The sequence below is a fragment of the Canis lupus genome, chromosome 37 (assembly GCF_048164855.1).
Source record: "Canis lupus baileyi chromosome 37, mCanLup2.hap1, whole genome shotgun sequence".
Classification (NCBI taxonomy): Eukaryota; Metazoa; Chordata; class Mammalia; order Carnivora; family Canidae; genus Canis; species Canis lupus.
This window is the reverse complement of record NC_132874.1, coordinates 22,749,587-22,764,644: the sequence shown is the minus strand read 5'-3', so window position 1 is coordinate 22,764,644 and position 15,058 is coordinate 22,749,587. Positions and strand designations below refer to the sequence as shown.

Genomic DNA, 15,058 nt, shown 5'->3' with positions numbered 1-15,058 from the left:
GTTCTGTTTTGCTTTGTTTTCAGCTTTCATTGTACGGGGATGAATGCGGAGCTCAGTGTGGACGGTTTCTTTTATGATGATTCTAATCCCGGAAGAAAAGCCAACTGCCGTTTCGAGTGGAAAGAACCAAACTTCGAAGCTCGCTTGGCCCAGCTGCAGGAGGCCCAGGCCGGGGGAGCCGCCCGCCGGGACCTGGGGCCTCGAGCACACACCGGACCGCCCTCCGGCTCCGGCCTGCGCTGGGTGCACCTGCAGCCGCCCACAGGCCCCGCTCTCTTTCTCTTTCTTTTTCTTTGTTATTATTCTTTTATTGAAGTTCGATTTGCCAACATATAGTACAACACCCGGTGCTCATCCTGCCAGGTGCCCCCGTCCATGCCGTCACCCAGTCATCCCATCCCCCCGCCCGCTCTGTCCCCAATCCGGGGACAGTCAGCCTGTAGATATACTATGCTGCACCGTCATTTTTTTTTTTTTTCAGATTAAATCAACTTGACAAATGGACATGAAGGAGAACCGTGAAGGGGATGACTGAGGTATCCCGGAGGGTTTCTCCACCTTGCGTCGGTGTAGGAGATCCCAAAACATAGGCCCATCAGCAGTGTCCCCAGAAATTGCCCAGCTTTCCAGAGACCCCAGAAAGGAACCGGAAAAGCCTATGTTGCCAGTGACGGTGTTGCATGTCTTGAGCGTAGGGAGGATAAAACCCATATTTCAAGCCGTACGATCGTAAGAGATTATACGTCATTCGTCAGAATAAACGACCAAAGTCGTAGCGTTACAAGAAAGTTGGCTCCACGTAGCTGGGCAGTGAATTTAAGGAAAAAACACCTGCTCTGAATTCTTAGGTCAGCGCGACAGGTTGAATTGGAAAACATCCCCTCCTCCCACCACCACTGCTCTGTCACTCACCTGGCTTCACACCTGACAGGGGCACAGAGAGGGCCCTACCAGGGGCCTCAGGCCCGGGAGTGAATGGGTGCTGAGTACTTAGCGACCCGCAGATGGTAAGAAGGCCACAAAGTTAGTACTGTCTCCCTCCTGTCTGGGGGGGGGAGGTGTCCTGAGATCAGGGGAGCTGCCTGAGATAGCATCACCCGTGACACTCGACAGCTGTCCAACCAGACCGTGCCCTGGAGCTGCTGGGCTGCCTGAATTACATTTTCTTGTCTTTTTTTTTTTTTTTTTTTGGACTCTCAAGTTTTAATTAAGAAATTCCAAACAGAATTTGGTGCATGACAGCAAATTAGTAAAATGTAATAAGAGTTATTTATACAGCCTTCTAAGGCTCTGAATGTCCTGCATCTGGTGTCTCTACCCCCTGGTGGTACCTTTCACATGGGAGATTTCATTCCTGTTTTCAGGGGGACATGGGAGGGTCAGAGTGTCCTCCTTGCACAGGCTGTCTCTTAAAAAACGTCTATTTTAAATAATCAATATGCCTAAGTGACACATTTCAGGTGGCCTGCCATGGCCCCCACATTTGCATCCTGCAATGACTCACATATTATAAAGTATCACACAGAACGTGGCCACCACAGTGAGTACTCCCCAAGGTTCCTATATTGCATGCTTTTAGGGCCACTACAGTACTTGTATTTATTTATTTATTCATTCATTCATTCATTCATTCATTTATCTATCTATTATTTTTACAATTTATTTTGTTTATTTATATTATAATAATTATATTATTATAATTATAATATATTATTTATTAAATTTTATTTTTAAAGTTTATTTATTTATATTATTTATATATTTTTTTATGGGAGGTCGATTTGCCAACACATAGCATAACACCCAGTGCTCATCCCGTCAAGTGCCCCCCTCAGGGCCCATCACCCGGTCACCCTGAATTACATTTTCTTACTTGCAACATGAGCTTTTTACGACTCTTGTCAAGAACGGGGCTCCTGAGCCCAGCCTCCACGGACGGGTGACCTGTACTGTTAGGTGGGTGTTCCAGAAAGGCTTTCCCCTTAGCGGCCCCTGGGGAGTGCAGAGCCCTGAGCCAGGTGCCCGCAGCTGCGAGCGGTGGCAGGGGAACGTCCCCCGGATCCCCAAAACCGCCAGAGGAGCAGCGACTGGGGACGTGGCTGAAAGCTGCAGTGAGGGATTGGATGCTCAACCCCATGGCGGGCTGCTGATGCTGGGAAGGACGGGGTGGCCGGGCAGGGAGCCGGGGGTCGGGAGGCCTGCTTAGTTATTTTTGTCCTTTTCCCGGATTGTCCTTTAAATATGATTTCTCCCCAGGGAACGATTGCCAGGAACAAAAAAACTGGAGTGAGGCAAGCAAGGCAATGATGCTGCCCTGGTGCCTGGGCCTCGGCCGCCGATCTGGGGTGCCAGACGGGCCTGGGAAACGTGGTGGGGAAAGAGAGCTAACGTCACGGTTCTTGTGCCAAAGAAGCTTTGCAACTTTAAAAGAAGGGAGACCAGAGTCTAAGGAGAGCGAGAGGCACACTAAAGTGGGAGTTTCTGGTCTGACCGGTCACTGAGAGAGGAAAACCTAGAAGCGGACTCTTGGCGATGAAAGTGCGCGGAGGGCAGGACAGTCAGGGCCCTCCCGCAGGTGCGCACGCGGCGTCCTACCAAAGAGCAATCGTCTCTCCAAATACTTGTTGGGTGTTTCTAGTTCAACCTCTCCCGATTTGCGAAATTACCTAAAAAGTGTAAGGTCGGCGAGGTTGGAGGGCAAGGCTGCGCCAGCCCGGAGCCCCTGCCCGCTGTCCGCAGAGCCCGCCCCGGCCCGGCCTGCCCTCCCTCCGGGGCCCTTCCCCAAACAGGTGGGGGCATGTGCCCCGACTCGGCACCCCCGCCGCCACCCCGAGGTGCAGAGGTTCTGGGCTGTATGGACACGCCTCTGGCCTCCTTCTGAGTCCTGCCTGCCGGTCCGCACGGGGAAGTTTTGATCAAGCTTTACTTTTTACTTAACAAAAACATAAATGAGTGTCCAAGGTGACTCGCATTCCGATCGGAAGACGTGAGGTTTGTGGAGATCGTTTCACTTTCTCTGGGCCAGTGTGTCCACACGGTCAGGGTGGCCGCGCTTTCTGCAGCTGTCGCGGGGGCAGCGGCCGGGCCCCACGGGCGACCTGGCCGTCTGGGCTGCGTCGTCGTCGGCTCGGGGTGGCCCATGCCGCCTCGGTGGCTGCCCTCGGGCCTCTGCGGCGGACGCCGAGCTTCGTGACACTCACAGGCTGGTCTCCAGCGCGGCTGCCCCTGCAGAGGGCGTGTCCTGCCACATGTCCCCGGCCTGTCCTCCCTCCGGGGCCCGCCCAGCCTGGCGTCTGCTGCGACAGGCCCACGCGGGCCCGGCTCCTCCGCCAGCGGATGGGCCCTCCGGAGGCTGTGGGGGGCAGCGGGGCAGCGAGGGCTCCTCGAGGCCTGACACGAGCCCGGAGGCCCAGGCCCGCGGAGGCTCCTTGGGCCTGGGCCAAGTCAGAGGAGAAGAGACGCCGCCACCCGCCCTGCCCGCCCGGGGCCTCCTCCCCTCCATCCCCGGCCGCCCGTCCCCTCTGCTACAGCGACTGCTTCTCTGACGCCGACTCGGGCCCTCGGAGGGGTGGAAAGATACCCCTTGTGCCCCCCGAGCGAGCTCCAAAGGGAAGGAAACCTCGTGGAAGGTCCTCTTTCACCACCACACCCTGGTTGAGAGCCGTCCTGCCGCAGAGAGCCGTCCTTGTCCTTGTCCTCCCGAGCCGCCCTTTCTGGTTTGATCTCCCCTGCAGCAAACCCCGATCACCCCTGGGCAGATGGGACCCTAATGCATGGTGCGCTTCGGGAAGCGTGGAAAGTCCTTAGTGATAGTGGGGATGTAATCCTGGTGTGTGTGCGAGCATGAGTGTGTGAATAAAATAACTCTTAAAAAATAGAATCCGCCCGGACATGCGGCCCTGAATGCGTGTCCTGCTTTGTTCACGCAGCAGGTGTTTTGCATCTCACCTGTCAGGACCCACGGGCCCTTTCTTTGAATGGCACCAGGCTAACCTGCTCTATGGGTGGAGGCAGGGGAGTGCACTTAAGCCCTTTCCTGTGATCTTTCTTCTTTCCTATCAAGAACAGTGGAGGGGAAGGTCCATTGGCTCTTCCTAACGGCAGGGGAGTAAGGGTCTGCGTCGGTCACCCTGTGCCTGGGGCCCAACAGAACGAGCAGGTGGACGGAGATCGATGAACGTGCAGCAGGTGGCTTCGTCGTGCCCGGATGGGTGAAGGTATCCCCTGGCTCCTGCTGCACGTTGGCCGCAGTGTGCATTTCTAGAAGTGGAACTGTAAGCCGGGGCTATGCGCACGTCCCCGGACTCCGAGTCGCCAAGCTGTGCTCCGAGCGTGTGGTGCTAACCCGCCCGGCCTCCAGCACATCCTAGACCGACCTAGATTTCCTCAGAGGCTCGAGCCTGTCGGGCCTGGTGTGCAGGTGGCTTCCCTCGGAAAGCGATTCCGAGGAGTGGGAGGGGAGGAGGGAGGACCAGCAGGGAAGGAGGGGGAGCAGGGGGTGGGCGTGTGGTTACTGAGCTGGCCACTGCTGCATCCCTCTCCGGGCGTCCAGGAGCTGTGGAGCGTGTGCGTGGAGTTGCTCTCCGAGGGATGGAGGGGAGAGCACGGGGTCTCAGCTCCCGTCAAGGTGTCGCCCCCAGAATGTGTTGCCTCTGACTTCTAGTGTGTGGCTCGCATGCCCAGAGGGGCCCAGGAAGCTGGGGTGGGGGACAGGACAGAGGGCAAGAGACTGGAGCCCACAGAGGAGAGGGCCACGGGCCGCACCTCACAGCTGGTTGCTACGACAACGGCTGGACCGCACCGGTGGGTAGTGGGGCGGGGGTGGGGTGGTGGTGGTGGTGGTGGTGATGGGTGACCCATGCGCTCCTGTCACCCGGACCTTGGCTCACAGCTGAAATCCTCATGCTGCTTACTTCTTGCCGGACTGACAAATGAAAGGAGGACCCTTGCCATGTGAAAAATGTGCATGTCTTGGGGCCCCGGGGCGGGGGGGGGCGGGGGTCCTCAGTCGGTTAAGCATCTGCCTTCAGCTCAGGTCACGATCCCGGGGTCCTGGGATGAGCCCCACATGGGGCTCCCTGCTGAGCGGGGAGCCTGCTTCTCCCTCTGCCCCTTACCCCATTTGTGCTCACACTCTCTCTCTCTCTCTCAAATAAATAAATAAAATCTTTTTTTTTAAAAAAAGAAAAAATTGCGTTTATTTGTTGATATGGCTAAAAAGCTTATTGGCCAATTTTATTTGTTCTGTGGATTTAATATATATATAATCATGTATACATATAGGTATGCATATGCATACATATATATAAATTAATTAAAGACTCCCTTCTTGTGAAAAATTAAGATATGATTGTGACCACCCACCCCTTCCTCAGAGGGAACTACTCTTCTTATTTGGTTTTTGTTCTTTTGGATTTTTAAGCTATGCCCTTGCATAGTCATATGTTTCTATAAAAGTACATGGTTTTGTGGCTTCCCCCCCCACACACAGACACACACACACAGGCATGCAGACACAAATACACGTACGTGCGTGTATCTGTGTATCCGTATACTTGTAAACGAATGCTATTATAGGTATTATTCTGAAGGCCATTGATTAACTCAAACACATGGTTATTTTTCATATCAGTGCATATATTGTTGCTTTGTTCTTTTAAAACACAATGTGCCACTTTATAATATGGACACAGCACATCACCCCTTGAAGATGACTATTTGGGGTTGTTTATGGAAGATCATGATTACAATCAATGCTTAGATGAATACACTCCCTTTTTGGCACATGTGTTGGCTTTTTCTGGGGTAGGTACCCCAAAGGGGGTTCATCTGCTTGAACTTTAATAACATTTTTAATAAATTCAGCAAAACACTAATTGCTTACTTTGGCACAGATGCTTGCACGCCAAGACTGCCTGCCTCTGGATGGAGCGTAGAGGTCTTAGGACATAACTGGGTGACTTGAGGCTGACGGTGCTGGGACCTTGCAATGCAGGAGCTACTGAGGAGTCCAGATCAAGACCCATCAAGGATGCTTGGCCATGCCTGTCCACAGTGTGGGGTGTGGAAGTGGGAGGGCAGGGCTCCCAAAGGTGTGGACTGTGGGTTGGCAGAGTCAGGATGGCTTCCCTACATGGGTGGCTTGGCACGGTGGGAGGCTGAGGGCCTGTTTGAAGGGGGCTTAAGTCTGATGGGCCTAGTTTGGGGGGTACAGGGCAGGAGGGAAATGAAGATGCAGGCCCTGAGACTTGCCAGTATTCCCAAAGCCCAGGGAGGAGCCAGGGGAGTGAGGAGTTGGCTCCTTCCCCTCAAGTGTATCACCTGGTGCACACACGGAATCCCACCCCTGGGAAGCCACTACCACCCTACAAGCCTCCAGTGGCTGCTGCCTCCACCTAGGCCCAGGGTGAAAGGTCCAGGGATTCAAGACCAGGTCCTAGGGTGTCTGGGGGTGTCTCTGACACCTGTCAACCTGAGCCTTCCACCTGGGCTAGCTGTGTCCTCATGGAGTTTCTTTTAAATTTTAATACATCCTGACAAATTGTTCTTGTACTTGGTTGACCTCCCACCAGGAGTGAAAGGCCTGTCTCGACACCGTCACAGACGCTTAATGTTGTCTAGCAATTTAGACAAATGAACTTCACTGCTGCGATAATTTGTCTTTTCTCGTTTAGAGTGAAGTCTCTTTTCATATGCTTTTTGGTCACTTCATTTCTTTTTTTTTTTTTTAAGGTATTTTTATTAAAGGATAGGGACAGGACCTGTGGGCAGAAAGAGCTGCTTTGGCCATTTCTGCTTCTACTGTGGATTTTCTGTTCCCATCACCTGTTCATTAAAACAATTATTTTGTCTTTTCACTATAGATTTGCAAGAATTTTTTACATATTGAAAATACTGTTTTACCTCCATCTGTCATGTAGGTTGCAAATATTTTTAGTTGTTCAGATAGTATTTAATTTCATTTCTAAATCTTCAATATTTAAGTAGCTATGCAGTTTTTATTCATGAATTTAATTTTTTATGACTTATGGGTTTTGTTTCATGCTTAAAAAGAATTTCCCCCTACACAAAGAGTTGTTTGTATTTTCTTTCCTTTTCTTTTTTTTTAAGATTTATGTATTTGGGAGAGAGAGAGAATGTGCACGAGCACATGGAGGGAGGCACAGAGGGAGAGAATCTCGAACAGAATCTCTGCTGAGTGCAGAGCCAGATATGAGGCTTGATCCAATAACCCATGAGAATATGACCAGAGCTGAAATCACAAGTCAGACTCAACTGGCTGAGCTACCCAGGTGTCCCAAGAGCTTTCTGTATTTTATTTTATTTTATTTTATTTTATTTTATTTTATTTTATTTTATTTTATTTTATTATTTATTTTATTTTATTATTTATTTTATTTTATTATTTTATTTTATTATTTTATTTAATTAATTTATTTATTTTGCTTTCTGTATTTTAAATAATTTTACATATTGTTTTGTAATATTTAATACTGTGGCTATCTGGAATTTATTTTCCTCATGGCAGCAAGTTAGGCGGTGGAGGGGGACCATCTAACATTTCTTCCTCCCACCTTCCCCATTGTGCCAGCATCATTTATGAGACCCCTACCTTTCCTTCACTTACGTGAAACGCCAAGTCTACACACGACTGGATTCCTGCAGACTCCTATGGGTGAAATCTTCATTTCCATTCTTTCTTCCCACTCCTCACTCCCTTTGGTAGCTCTTCCTCCAAAGAGGAAAAGTCATGTTTTGTGATTGGACAGGCTTTGACACCTGAAATACTGATGAGGTGACGTTTGAGCTTACATGTGGTCATCTCTTCGCTCTGTTGCCGGGATCGGCCCATTCGGCAGACCCACCTCCTCTTCTGGGCTTCCTTCCTCCTGTGGGCAGTGGGCTGGGCTGAACCAGCCTTTTCTCTCTTCTCCTCCCCTCCCTGCCTCCACTCTGACCAGGCAGGTCAGGAAGGCTGAAGAGGAGTCAACAGTTCGAAGGTGGTCCTCAGGGGTCGAGGTCTGTGAGGCACTGAAGTGGACCCTGGCTGTGTAGACTCCATCCCGGAGATTCAACTGATGGCGCCCTGGCAAGAAGGGGCAACTCCATGCCTGCTCACTTACTGAGAGTTATTTTTTGTTGCCTCTTTAGCTGTTGCACGGAAACTTCTTCGGGGAGGAAACTCCAAGTAGGAGGGTTGAGTTGTGGGCTAGGAACTCCCATTCCAAGCAGTGAATGCACGTGTGCACATTCGCGTAGGTTGCAAATATTTTTAGTTGGTCAGATAGTGACCAACTAAATGTGTGTGTGTGGGTTTCTGTTTCTGGTGATCTTGTGCATTTGTCTGGCAGCATCAAACTAGATACCATGCTAGCCTGCAGAGTGACGCTTGGCTAAAGGTTAAGCTCTAAAGTAGCGTATAGGGCTAATGTGGCACATAGGCAAAATTGCTGCTGAAAATCTCTTAAATTGACCATAAAGTGCAGTGGACAGAGCGCTGGGCTCAGCAAACAAATGCTCAGCACAGACGGTTTTCCCTCCATTGCTGGATCTAATTTCTGTTCTTCCACTTGGGTGAGGGGGGCGAGGGGGGCGGTGAGGAGGATGGGTTTCTTTAGGAGCAGTGTTGCGTAGACACACACCTACAGCATTAGGCCCACACACGGCCCAGCGAGAGGCTCACATCACCAGAAACCCAGCCATGGAGACTTGAGGGGAACCGCAGAACTCCGGCTCCTGCCCCTTCACACCGCCACGGTGGGCAGGCTTGCTGGCTGGCACTGGCTGCATTGATCTGATAGGGTGGCCATAGCCCAGTCCCACGGGCTGGGGGGCTGACCCAACACAGATTTGCTTCCTTGCTGTTCTGGGGCTAGAAATCCAAGATCGAGAGGTCAGCAGGTTGATTTCTTCTGTGGCTTCTCTCCTCAGCTTATAGATGGCCTTTTTTTTTTTTTTTTAAGATTTAAAAAAAGTATTTATTTGACGGAGAAACATTGCACAGGCAGGGTAAGTAGCAGGCAGAGGAAGAGTGAGAGTCAGGGGAAGAGGAAGAGCCCCCGATTTGGGGCTCCAGGATCATGACCTGAGCCGAAGGCAGATGCTTAACTGACGTGCCCCTGGATGGACTTCTTGATGCTGAGTGTCACCTGGTCTATCCTAGGGAGTTTCTGTGTGTGTTCAGTTTCCTCTTCTTATAAGGCCCCAGTCAGATTGGATTAGGGCCCAGCCTCATGATCCTGTTTAGCTTTCATTATCACTTACAGGCCCAATCTCCAAATACCGCCACATTCTGAGATACTTAGGAATTAGGACTTCAACATGTAAGTTTTAGGAAGTGGGATGAAACCCAGCCCATAACACTGTTGAAATCTCTGTCAATCAATCAATCAGGCAATCAATCAGGCAATCAATCAATCAATCTCAACCTTCTCTTCCTCTCCATCTCTATTATCTATCTATCTATCTATCTATCTATCTATCTATCTATCTATCTATCATCTATCATCATCTATCTATCTCTATCTCCCCAGAGACCCCTATGGAAGGACACCACATGGAGTACCTCATTTCATTTTTTTTAAAAGATTTTATTTATTTGTTCATGAGAGACACTGAGAGACAGGCAGAGACATAGGCAGAGGGAGAAGCGGGCTCCCTGCAGGGAGGCCGATGTGGGACTGGATCCCTGCACCTGGGATGCTCAACCGCTGAGCCACCTGGGCATCCCACCTCATTTCATTTTCGCAAAGCACTTATGAGTGCTTTCAAGTTTCTAAGTAGGTGGATTGGGGGCTATATTTTGGTGGTTTACCTTAGCTATGTTATCAGAAAATAGCATATGTCTGATTGCCATCTATGTATCTGTCTACATGAACTTGTTAAGATTTTCTTTATGGCACAGTTTATAAGCAATTTCTTTAAATAGTAGATGAATATTTTGAAAAGATTTTCTTTTTTATAATTGTATAATTTTCTTTTTTATAATTTTATAATCTTAATTTTAATAGTATAACTATTAAATAAAGCATATTGTGCGACTCATATGCTCTCATCATATTAGTTCTTTTTCTACTGGATTTGACATAAATTTATAAATCTCATCATGATCTTATTTGAATAAACTTGAATTCCTAATTTTTTTTGTTGTAAGTACTGCCATGCAATATAATTTAGTGTTTGTCTGTTACAGTTTATTTAGAGATAGTATGTTTTATCAATAAAGTTCTTCTCAGCCTTATTTGATGTTTTGACCTTAAAATGTACTCTATGCGGGGTTACTATTTTTGCCATTTGAATTGTTAGCAGTATTCTGATATATTCTTGCTCACTTTTATTTTTTACCTTTTTCCTTTAACATTTTTTTAATAGATAAGTACCTTAAAAGTAGCATTTAGCCGTTCTTTTGCTGTTTTATTTAATCTGTTTTTTTTCTTTGAATATAAGACATGGCAAGGAGAATAATTTTATCCATGAGCACTATTATTTATTGCGATGAATGATATACTTAATCTTTCTCTTGCCATCTTATTTTATGTTTTATGTTCTTTGTGATTTCTTATTGCTTCCTTTTTTCATCTTCCCTGTCTCTTCTTTGTTTGATCATTTTTTTGGCTTTTTTCCTGCTCTAGGGATATGAAATATTATACCTAAATATTAGTCTAACTATGGTTACTCTTAAATTATTACAAACATATTTTTTCCTACATTCTTCTATCAAAGTTAAGAATTAAACATTATTTATAACCAGCAGCCTTCATATAGCCAAGAATTCAACATGCACTTACTTCCCTTTTCTTTCCCTTATCACCTGTTTTTTATTAAATAATCTGGAATTTTATTCATATTTCTCCTCCCATTCATTCCTCAGAAAATAGTTTAAAACTCATTAATTTGCAATGTTGTGCATAATTATGAGGATTGGAAGTTGCAGTAGTTTTAATATTTTTAGGATGGAGAAGAAAATCATTTTGGAGTGTATACCACTCTTCATTTTACAAAGAACAATTTGGTGAACTCCTTTGGTCACGTAAGAAAGTACTCATTAGGGGAAAGTTTGAGTCAGCCCACATGGAGCTGACTCAGACTGAGATGTGAAGTGTTTTGTTCAGTAGATATTTGTTAAACTGCATTAAGACTCATCTATGGTGGAAATCACTATTCTTAAGTGGTGTGTACGTCTTACAAGTCATTTATCCAGGAACAGTTTGGTCTATAACCTGGGTTTTATGCAAGGCTGATTTTTCTCCACCTCATGTAGAAGGAATGAGTGGGTTTTGCACAGATCTGGCTGTTTTGATCCAGTGGTGTCCCAGTGCGGGTTGTTCAGGAGGGAATGCCCAAGTGTTTGGGAGAGAGTATTGTGGGTGGTTAGAATTATCTTCACTGGCCCATGAGAATAGGACTTAATGTTTTGTGTTGGGTTGGGTTAGGGCAACTCGGAAGAAAATAAAAGTTTTTACTGTCAATAATCTAGTATTTCTTAATAATTGTTTTGCTATCATGTGTGTACATTTTCAATTTATGGGACTGCTATTAAGAAGATGTTGGTATTGACTCTCTCACAACTTCTTCTGAGTTCTTTACCTTTCTTCGCTGTAATTTCTATCTCTTTTCCTCTTTCATCATGTTGAGGGGGTACTTTGTTCCACTGATTTACCAATTGTAAAATTTTATTTTTAACAATGTTCTTTCTGGGGCAGCCCAGGTGCCTGGCTCAGTGGTTTAGCGCCGCCTTCGGCCCAGGGCCTGATCCTGGAGACCTGGGATCAAGTCCCGCGTCGGGCTCCCTGCCTGCTTCTCCCTCTGCCTGTGTCTCTGCCTCTCTCTCTCTCTCTCTTTGTGTCTCTCATGAATAAATAAATAAAATCTTAAAAAAAAAGAAACAATGTTCTTTCTGCTGCTCAGTTCCTTGATTAAATGTTATATTTATTTGATTATTGTTCTTTCTACAATTATTTTTTATGTCTCTGGTGGGTTCTTTTTCAGAGGAGGCTTCGGATGTTACTGTGAATACTATTCAGAATTTATTAAAGATTATCTTCTGTTCTTCACATTAAATCTTTTTAATTGGGAGCCATTTGTGCTGGTTGCCTGGCTTACTGTCCTTTCTGGTTGCTCATTCTCCTCAAGAGTCTAGTAAATTACCTTGGCTTTTTCATATTTTTAAATTATAGTTCGGGCTCGTAGGACTCTCTTAGCACCTAGAAGAGGTTAATATGTAATTCTCTCTCAAGAGCATGCTGATCTACACCAGCCCTCCCACCCTTGTGAAGATGCTAACTGGAGAATGTTCTAGACTCAAAGAGGGCAACCAGTTACTTTGCTTGAGAGCCTGTGAGGTGTCCTAGTGGCTCCCTGCCTACCCTGCCTCCCTGACAGATGATTCATTCAACATATTACATTGTATTCCAGTGAATAAAGATGGCATTTAATTGAATCCAAACTGTGTTTCCTTTGGCTAATAGTCTTTCAAGTTGGTAAAAATGACAGATTTCCTTAGTTTCAGTGTAGTTATAATTCCTATGATTCATTTTTATGTGTTTGGTAGTTTTTTTTCTTTTCTTTTCTTAAAAGTTATAGATATAATTACCATTCCGAGAAGTCTTCCAAAATATTTCAATAGAGTGAATGTTTTATGTATATATTTTTTATAATTTTTAATGATTGAAAGCATTAATTAATAACCTGAACTGCCTCTAAATACAGAATGGAAGTGTAGCGCACTATGAAGTTTCCCTAGGGCTAGGATTCAGAACATCTGGGTTCCAGCACTGGTTTGACACAAGCTGTGTGACTGAGAAATCACATCTGCTCCTTGGGCTTCTCTTTCAATTTTCTCATCCATTAAATGAAGGTAGATATTTCAGACATCGTGAATCCTACCAAAATTATTCATATCTTCATTCAGTAAGGACTCATAGCCAGATAGGGAACTATGCACAAAAATAAAATATTAAAAGGGAAGAAAATTAAGGAGGAAAAGAAGGAGGTAGAGGAAGAGGAAGAACAGGAGGAAGAGGAGGAGGAAAAGAGTGCCCTCAGTATGTCCTGGGTCAATCAGGAGAGACGACATTAACCCATTCAATAACTGTTATACTACAACAATGCATAGTGTTTAAGAGAGGAGTGAGATCTTCACACCTCCTGGAAGTTAGAGAATAGTTAGGATTTCTATTATAGAGGTGACTCCAACTTGAGTTCAAAGGCTGACCAGGAGTTTGTCACAGGGATAAGTGAACAGCCAGGAGGAAGGACCAGCATGAGCCAGTTGGCTGGAGACTGGGTAAGGAGAGGCTAGGAGGGGCAGTGGGTCTGGGGCACGGGTGAGGAGCCTCTGAGACCTGCTAAGGATGAAGGACTGTGGGACACTGCTGGGGACCATCTGGAGCCCAGGAAAGGAATGTTAGAACTTATTTGGGAGGCGTACAGCAGACCTGGTGGCATGAACCATGAGGGGAAGATTATTGGTTTGTAGAAGAGTAATGGGACTGGGTGGACTGTCCTGAGGATGAGGAGACGTGGGAAAAGGACGTGCACACTTGGATGGAGGGGCTGGAGAGGCAAAATCCGCAGGACGGAGCTAGATTTTCATAGGTGCAGGAACATTTGATGAGAGTTTAAAACATCTCAGGAGACAAAAATCCAGAGGGTGCCAAAGAGAGGGTAGGGAATATGGAAATATTGTTATATCAAGTGGAAAGAAGTTGGGATAGTTGCTTGGGGATGGCAGTACCAAGAGAATAGGTGGCCCACAGGGCTCCCAGCATAGGGAGAGGATAATGGGGATGATAAGGAATGTAGGGTCAGTTGGCCTTAGCTATCACTGTCACAATAGGCTGGGCTGTTTTCCAACATGAAGACAGAGAGAAGCCAGTGACTGGCAAGAATTCCTGCTTAATAAGTCATCATAAGTATGATATTTACACTTAAAGGCACAATAGATATTTTAATTAGGTTGATGGCATGTCCAAGCAGTCATTCTAAATTAATGGCAGCCTGCTTGTGGCTGCCTTTCATCAGCCTGAGTGATCGCCCTGTCCTCTTCCGGTCATGTCATGGACACTCCTGCTGACTCCCCATTAGCAATTGGTGGCAATCGCATCTACAAAGCTCTACCAGTGAATAGCCCTTGAGTTAAAAATTGTCCACTGAAAATGGAGCAGACTCCTATAGATAACACATTGGCCTTCAGAAGCCAATTGTCATGTAAGTATTTCTAATTATGCAAACGGAACAATATTTCCAAGCAGTGCCAATTGAGTAGTTCCACTGTGTTTCACGTGGAGTCCTGCCCAGGCAGGGGGAGTATTAAAGTTGAGGCACAGACTCATTTAGGGAACACTCACAGCAAGACAGGCAGGAGGATGACATTCTATCATAGAGTAAGTACACACTGTGGATACTGTTGAAAATAAGCTATTATACTATGTACACAGTCTCCAATGAGCTGTCTCACTCCATCTAGAAAATAAACACATCTTACTTTCCCCTCCTATGGTTTTTCTACTCTATTTTGTTACCATGCTTACCTCATGTTGGCTCCCCCAAGTATTCTGGAGGCATTTGGAACAAACTGCTTCCACTTAGGAGGAACTGCCCGATCAGTGCAAATCTCTTCCCCTCTTGGCAACTCCTAGGACGCCTCCCGCTCTGGGTTCCCAGGAGGGCAGGGGGTAGGAGGGTAGGTTGACGGCCAAGACTGCACTAGGATAAGTGTATTCCTGGCATCCCAGGTCGGAATGATAGTGGCTTTTCAAAACAATGTTTAGAAAGAGTGATTTGGTTTTCTGGAATAATTAGTAATGCAGTCCTGCTAATTAATGGGCTAAACAGATTTTTTTCCCTCTCAAATAGCCTATCCTATTTACATAATGTCTGCTTATTACAGTGCTCGAATTTTTAAGTAGCTGACTTACAATTTTTAAGTAGCTGACTTTTAAGTAGCTCAAGCTGACTTGAGCTCTCAAGCCAGACTCTGGTGGAGACACCCAGGATAGGAAAGAAGCATGCAAAGAAGATGCCAAGCACATCACACCAAAGACATTCCTTGTTTTGC

The 15,058-nt window shown here is 46.5% G+C and overlaps 1 long non-coding RNA gene across 7 annotated transcripts in view; it reads left to right on the top strand.

The window, feature by feature from the left end:
* Positions 1-15,058, top strand: part of LOC140626304 (uncharacterized) — a 106,847-nt gene that overhangs the window by 70,570 nt on the left and 21,219 nt on the right. For 4 of the 7 annotated variants that reach the window (XR_012025500.1, XR_012025499.1, XR_012025495.1 and 1 more), the window contains one exon: positions 482-536. The exons of the other annotated variants lie outside the window; for them this stretch is intronic. This is a non-coding gene — a long non-coding RNA (uncharacterized lncRNA). The remainder of the gene's footprint in view (positions 1-481; positions 537-15,058) is intronic. 7 annotated transcript variants of the gene reach the window in all.